Below are 8369 nucleotides of genomic sequence, written 5' to 3'. Positions count from 1 at the left end.
CTAGAATGCTTCTTTCAAGCATAATTTCAACAGAGGTAGGGGAACCTGTGGGAACCAGAGAAGTCTATGTGGGCACTCATGCCACACTGGTGACACCGCTCTTAAAATAACTACGGTAGGATGCTAGCAGCTATACCCCATCCATTGCTTCTAGGATGCCTGGGATCTCTGCCCCACATTTCAAATGGCACTGGTGCAGCAAACACAACAATTCTAAACAGACTGTGAAATTCAGCCATTTCTGGAGCAGAGCTAATCAAGATTGAACAGACCCCAATGGAGTATTCCATGTAGGCATGAAAGAGGGTTTCCATGGCTTGGTTATGAGGGGAGGAGCTTAAAAGCACTGTTGCCATTAGACGAGTTTTTGGGAAAGAAGTTGAGGGCCTCAGAATCAGCCAGACGGGCCCCAAATGCAGCATATTTACCCATATTTTGAAGAAAGTGAAGATATACGTATCACCATATAAAGGGAAGTAGCTGTAAGAGCATTGAATATAGTGTCCAAAATTTTCTCACTGCACCAACAAGCATCTAAGATGGGCAATCCCTGCAGCATCCTGAACTAACTTCATTTAAGTACTACAGTAAAAAGTATTTAGCCAGATTCTAGATTGAGTTTTTATGTCTATTATTACAGCAGAAACACAAGCTTGAAGCACCTTAAAGGACAATACATTTAAAAATAGTGTTTATCCTGATGATAATAATGCATTATTTGTTATTCACTGTTTTGGGGTTTTTTTTGTCCCAGTTGCCCTTGGAGCAAATTGGTGTGAGCTAAGCAAATTAAGTCTGCATGACATGTCCTGTACTCCATCTCAAGATGTTTACAGGCTGCAGTGTTTGGGCCTTCTCCATCATGCCCAGCTACCTCTTTCCTAACCTTTTTGTAGGTTTGCTTGATATCCAGCCTGAAGAAAAGCACTGGAGAAGATTACATAATTTAATTTTATTTACTTATAAAAATATTTATATACTACTGCTATTTCATAGGAAAGTGTCAAATTGGTTTACAATAGTACATAAAACCATACAAACCATAATGAAATTTCTGTTGCTACTAATAAAGGTCTTGCTCTGCTGTGGCTTTTGGATAGTTTTTAAAATATGAATCTATGATTGTAAACCATTTTAGACTGCAATCCTTATCTTATTTGAGAATGTGTCTGGAGGGTCACACTATTATTGTAATGTAAATTGGGAGACATTATGTATCATTCTTCAACAATTTGTTCTTCTCCTTCAAAGAGAGACTTCAGCCTACAGCTGCTGGATTATAACTTGCCAGCAAATTTCACACAAAGTCTGGGGGCAGCTTGCTTACCTGAGAAAGCAATTGTCCCTTTTTAGGACCATTTAATTTACAGTATTCATCTTGCTATGCCAATTTATCATCAGGGGCCACCTATATGGAGTATATCACACCTAATATGGTCAGATCTGATCTTCATTAGTACACTACACGCCATTGATATATCATACATTGCTTGGCAGTTTTATCTCATTTGGGAGACAGGAAACAAAACTTTTGTCTATGTCCTCATAGTCTGATACCTATAAACTAGGAGAGCATCCTGCAGTTCATAGAGTGGGCTCTGTCCCCGAAAAAGCTTATGCCACAATAAATCTAACCAAGTCAACTGCCTCATATATACAGCAATAGACAGTCTCCAATCCAGCAACTGAGTCAACCTAGGTTTAGCACGACTACATTTTCCTTTTCCGTTGCTCGTATTGCTACGTGTCCAACAAGTCGAATATCATGGATCAAGTAATGCAGTTTGTGGAACCTAGTCATCAGTTTGTGAAAGATGCACAAAGCCAGATAGGAAAGAATTCCAGAAGATTGCTATGGCAACAGCAATAGGATTTGCAATTATGGGATTTATTGGTTTCTTTGTAAAATTGATCCATATTCCAATCAACAACATCATTGTAGGTGGCTGAATGCATCAAGAAGACATGTAACTTGATTTTGCTTGTGGTAACAAAAGAGAACATTCTGGCCTTTCTGGCATAATCTTCCTAAATCATCTTTTGCTACTTGTCGTTATAAACAGATTTTAAAGTTTTTTTTTAAAAAAAAAGTTTAGCATGATTAGAATATTATTTATTTAGAAAATTTCTAGACCCTTTAGTATTAAAAACCTAAGGGTTCACAATCCTATATAATAAAGTCCCTGTGTCTCTGCGTCCAGATTCCGTGTGTCCCGTTTTCTGCGCTACTGAGCATGTGCCCCAGGGACACAGGGATTGGACGCAGAGACTGCACGCACGCACACACACACACACTCCCCACTCCACCCCCCCACCCCTCTGCCCTGCACTGGCTCAATAAGCAGTTAAAACAGAGGCCACCAGGTGGAAGGCAGGAGCAGGCAGCAAGGCCCCTAAGCAGGGCAGGCCCTCTCTCAACGTGCCCAAGGGCCTGAGGAGGAAGCCGGGACGACCAAAAAATCGAGGCCCCGGCTTCTCCTCACTAACAGGCCCGAAATTGAAGCCCAAACAGCGCAAGCAACTGGGAGACCCCCGCTGGGCCGGAACGGCCAGGAAAGGCGCGGGGAGGCCACCGAATGCTCAGCGCCAACCGCGGGACCCTCAGAAATTGCCGGGGCGGGCGCGAGCCTCCCGGACAGCAAAGTTCCCTCCCGGACGCAGCAGGCGACTGAAAAACAGCCGCGGAGGCCAACAAAAGTAGCGGGAGCCACCCCCACCCCCCGAAAAACTGGGCGTACACCCCGGAGCAGCCGCCCGGGCCGTCCAGGAGCCAGAATTCGGCCACTGGGCCCTGGCAGCAGCAGCGCTATTGACGGGGAAAAATTAGGAACCAAACGGCAGGCACAAAAAGCGCGCGAAAACAGGGTGGGGAGGGATCCACACTCCAAACACAAGCTTCGGAGGGGGTAAAGGAAGAAATACCCCCCGCACCCCCAGCCGAGCCCGGGCTGTAAAAGTAAAAAAAGGGGGGGGGACTTTGGCTTGGGGTTTGGGAACGGGGGGAGGAAATTAGGGATAAATTAAGGATCAAAGGGAGGAGAGGAGGAACAATCAATTAGACAAGGAATAAAAGCCCCCCACGTGCCGCTGCCACCGAAAAAGGCCGAATGTTCTAGCGCCCGTTTATTAAACGGGCTGAATGGCACTAGTATACAATAAAACATAACAAGGTACAAAAGTGTTAAACACATCATAAAACATAGTAAAATGTAGTGGAAATACAGAAGTGAAATATTCGATCTTGGAGGTCAGGAAATGTCTGGGCAAATGTAAAACCACTGATGGCAAACGTGGAAAATGCCCACTCCAATGATCTGTAGAGCATGATGCCACCATTAAGAGTAAAGAACCTTTACTAAATCAGGAGCAAAGAACATTTTCAGATGGAAAACTGTATTTTATTCTGGGCAATCATTTGGGAGGGGGCACATGCCAGTGGACAGAGACAAACTGGGCATGATCAGAAGCAAAAATGGACAAAACAATTAATGTAAATGTTATCCTTGTATAGTAGGCTAGTTTGTATATACACACACATCTCTCTTCCATCTAGACAAGCAAGAGGCATTATCAAAGTTGAGGGAGACGTTCCAGTCAGGAAAAAGGTGTGAAGAAGAACCAGTGAGGTGTGTACATTGAATTGGGAATACAGCCTGGGAAGAGTCTGTGGGCCAGATTAGGCCTAGAGAGTCAAATTCAAGCACTGGGTCTGAGGTTCCCCACTATTGACCTAAGTGGTCAAACATGTTTGTACTGAAAGCAGTCTTTCAGACAAAACTTGTCCCAAGGCCAGGGTCAGCCTAGGATGTTTCTCACTTCAGGCAAAACAGAAAATGCCCCCCCCCACCTCCTGCTGCTTCCCCTTCCACTGTCCCCCTGGAGCAGGCAGAGGGCAGCTGCTGGAGAGCCCAGATGAAGAGGCAATAGGCGGGCCTGGGGGAGGTGGCAAAGAGGAGGTACACTCCTTGGAGACCAAATCTGCAGTCTGAGACTTCCTTACCTTGTCTCATGCGCAAGCTGACCCTGCCTGAGGTTCATCACTAACTAATGCATGTGCATCCAAGGCAGTTTTGCTTTTCTCGGGTGACTGTTGTATGGGGACTGCCACAACCAGGTAATTAACTGTTGGAAGCACAAGCGCATCACCTAGTGGATATGAAAGGAAATGCTTAAACTAGAGATTAAATCATTCATAGGATACATTTTTGTGTCCATATTAAACAGTGGTAGTTTAATCAAACATTTAACATATTCAGTAAGAACAACTAAAAGTCTCCTGGTTTCTTAAAGACTAACAAATTTATCACCTGAGACTTCAATCTCCAGCATCTCCTGGTAGGACTTAGAAAAAGATTGCTGTCTAAAACTCTGGAAACCGACTGCCAGCCAGTGTAGACAATATTGAGCTAGATGGACCAATGGTCTGACTTGGTATAAGATAGCATCCTATAATCCTAAAAATGTTCAGTATTTATTACTACCTTTGTAATAATGAAAACAGTACTGCAAGTTATGCATATATTATTTCTCCCCATGCTACATATAGGAGCAGGGGCTTAGAGATTATGGCTTGCCTCTGGTGGAATAAATATTTGAACTTCAACTTTCCCAAATTTTGGTTTATTTTCTTAACCTCCACACTACACTACACTACGCTCATTGCTAGCTTCCCAAGACCATGACTAGTGCTGACTGCCCAGGATCACTGTTGACAGAATGGGGTATAAATCCAAATGCTTTAAAACTGCAAATATATCTCACTAAAGGTCTTGAAGAAACATTGAACAAATGATTAAACAAAGGTAACAGCAAGATGCGGAACTGTGAAGGTTGTGCAATAGTGACAGAAAGGGAACACTCTGATAAGAAAGCATTGGAGGAAAAGATTCAGCATCTTTAGAGTAGGTGAAAAGAATGCCATGATTGAGCTGGCTGGATATGTAAATGAGCAATTTCCCTACATTCCATATACGGGACTGAAATAATCGTGTCCCCTCCAACCTTCTGCATTTTCAGTGGCAGCGCTTTAATTAATTTCCTTACTCTTGAATATTCCCCAAAGGGTCAGCAGGGGGTGCTGCATGTCAGAAGATCCTTCCATGGAAATTGTATTTGTCCCTTCAAGCCAAAGTTGCCCTCAGGTGTGCAGAATGCTACCGAGTTCGAAGAAGAGATGTGCTCTCTCTTCACATGGCTGGCCAAAGCAGCCACCAGTAAACTCACATCAAAAGTATGTCCCATCTGCCCAGAAGTAAAATGTTTTGAAACTAATGTGAAATACTTGGTCCAGAGCAGACATCCCCAAACTTCGGCCCTCCAGATGTTTTTGGACTACAATTCCCATCTTCCCCGACCACTGGTCCTGTTAGCTAGGGATCATGGGAGTTGCAGGCCAAAAATCTGGAGGGCCGCAGTTTGGGGATGCCTGGTCCAGAGTATCAGAGAATACAAGAATGTCCCAACCTAGAATGCTTTTGTTTACATATTCTGTAATGAAGCAAACATATAGCCAGCACGTGTAGAGACAAAGTCAGAAAAGCTAAAGCACAGAATGAACTCAGGCTCGCTAGAGAGGTTAAAAGCAACAAAAAGGGCTTTTATGGGTATGTCCGTAGCAAAAGGAAAAACAAGGAAACAGTGGGGTCACTCAGAGGAGAAGATGGTGAAATGCAAACAGGGGACAGAGAAAGGGCAGAACTCCTCAATGCCTTCTTTGCCTCAGTCTTCTCCAAGAAAGAAAACAACGCCCGACCTGAAGAATATGGAGCAGATGATTCAGCAGGGGAAACACAGCCCAGAATAAGTAAGGAGGTAGTACAAGAATACTTGGCTAGTTTACATGTATTCAAGTCTCCAGGGCCAGATGAACTACATCCAAGAGTATTAAAAGAACTGGCAGAGGTGATTTCAGAACCACTGGCAATAATCTTTGAAAATTCCTGGAGAACAGGCGAAGTTCCAGCAGACTGGAGGAGGGCAAATGTTGTCCCTATTTTCAAAAAGGGGAAAAGAGAGGACCCAAACAATTACCGCCCAGTCAGCCTGACATCAATACCAGGAAAGATTCTAGAGCAGATCATTAAGCAAACAGTCTGTGAGCACCTAGAAAGAAACTCTGTGATCACTAAAAGTCAGCATGGGTTCCTGAAAAATAAGTCATGTCAGACTAATCTGATCTCATTTTTTGACAGAATTACAAGCCTGGTAGATGAAGGGAACGCTGTGGATGTAGCCTATCTTGATTTCAGCAAGGCCTTTGACAAGGTGCCCCATGATATTCTTGTAAAGAAGCTGGTAAAATGTGGGCTAGACAATGCTACCATTCAGTGGATTTGTAACTGGCTTACTGACCGAACCCAAAGGGTGCTCATCAATGGCTCCTCCTCATCCTGGAGAGTAGTGACTAGTGGGGTGCCACAGGGTTCTGTCTTGGGCCCAGTCTTGTTCAACATCTTTATCAATGACTTGGATGATGGGCTTGAGGGCATCCTGAGCAAGTTTGCAGATGACACCAAATTGGGAGGGGTGGCTAACACCCCAGAGGACAGGATCACACTTCAGAATGACCTTAACAGATTAGACAACTGGGCCAAAGCAAACAAGATGAATTTTAACAAGGAGAAATGTAAAGTACTACACTTGGGCAAAAAAAATGAAAGGCACAAATACAGGATGGGAGACACCTGGCTTGAGAGCAGTACATGTGAAAAGGATCTAGGAGTCTTGGTAGACCACAAACTTGACATGAGTCAGCAGTGTGATGCAGCAGCTAAAAAAGCCAATGCAATTCTGGGCTGCATCAATAGGAGTATAGCATCTAGATCAAGGGAAGTAATAGTACCACTGTATTCTGCTCTGGTCAGACCTCACCTGGAGTACTGTGTCCAGTTCTGGGCACCACAGTTCAAGAAGGATACTGATAAGCTGGAACGTGTCCAGAAGAGGGCAACCAAAATGGTCAAAGGCCTGGAAACGATGCCTTATGAGGAACGGCTTAGGGAGCTGGGTATGTTTAGCCTGGAGAAGAGAAGGTTAAGGGGTGATATGATAACCATGTTCAAATATATAAAAGGATGTCATATAGAGGAGGGAGAAAGGTTGTTTTCTGCTGCTCCAGAGAAGCGGACACGGAGCAACGGATTCAAACTACAAGAAAGAAAATTCCACCTAAACATTAGGAAGAACTTCCTGACAGTAAAAGCTGTTCGGCAGTGGAATTTGCTGCCAAGGAGTGTGGTGGAGTCTCCTTCTTTGGAGGTCTTTAAGCAGAGGCTTGACAGCCATCTGTCAGGAATGCTTTGATGGTGTTTCCTGCTTGGCAGGGGGTTGGACTGGATGGCCCTTGTGGTCTCTTCCAACTCTATGAGTCTATGAGTCTATGATTCTATGATTTGTTGCCAGAAAATCCTGATCCAACATATAAAATGGAATGTAACTTTTAGGTCAGGGTTATCCATCCTTCAAGTGCCTTATGATACAATTCTGGTACCTGGATCCAAAAGCTCATTCTTTACCACACACTGACCAATACTGACACAATGCACCTGGGAAGGAATTCACATGAGCCTGATAGTATTGGAGCAGAATGGCACTTGGGAATATACTATGTCACTCACTGGTATTTCCAGGCAGGGTTGGAAAAGCTTATTGTATGAAACATTGGAAAGCTGCTGTTAGGCATTGCAGTAGACCAGGATAGGCAGAAGAGATCAGAGATATGGAAAGATTTCTGACTTCCAATTGTTGAATAACAGTAACAACAAAATGAGCCCCTCTCCCCCCCAAAAAACCAAAATGACAACAACAAAAATATTATTACTGAGAAGAAAGCTGAAAGTGGAGGAGGTAACCAGACATGTGTATGTAAAGAACGACTGTCATGTCAGTTCATTTCTGCCACTCATATCAAATCCCTGGCCTCCAAATTCTGTAATTTTAAATGTAGTTGGTGTGTCTCCAAAAATAAAGGTGATCCTGCTAGCATGAAGTCCACCACCCAGACAGTCCTGAGCTAGATAACTCAATAGTCTAACGACTCATGTAATGCAGTGTCTTATGTTCCTTCCTATTTTGCTGAACTTTCATGAAAGAGGGGAAATAAATTTAAACATTTAATAATCTAACGACTACACAAGATGGAAGAGCAACATAAACATGATTTAGGATTGTAGCATATGCCTCCATCCTTAATCTTTTCTCATTATTCCTAAACTTGAGAACTAAATTCCTTAAAATACTCACCCAGTAGCTGCATCTCATTTTTCACAAGTAGCTTATTTCTCAAGGGTGGTGATGGAGCTGTTGCTTGCTTGGTAGTCACATTCCTTGATCAGGAAAGTCTGTGCACTCTGATCCTGCTCAATAACGCT

General features: G+C 43.6%; 1 pseudogene; it reads left to right on the top strand.

The window, feature by feature from the left end:
• Positions 1–1703: 1703 nt before the first annotated feature.
• On the top strand, positions 1704–2073 carry LOC132592577 (protein transport protein Sec61 subunit gamma-like; annotated as a pseudogene).
• The last annotated feature ends 6296 nt before the right edge of the window (positions 2074–8369 follow it).

Source organism: Zootoca vivipara, chromosome 1, assembly GCF_963506605.1.
Source record: "Zootoca vivipara chromosome 1, rZooViv1.1, whole genome shotgun sequence".
In the NCBI taxonomy this organism is placed as follows: Eukaryota; Metazoa; Chordata; class Lepidosauria; order Squamata; family Lacertidae; genus Zootoca; species Zootoca vivipara.
The sequence above is the reverse complement of the archived record's forward strand: the minus strand, read 5'-3'. Positions and strand labels throughout refer to the sequence as shown.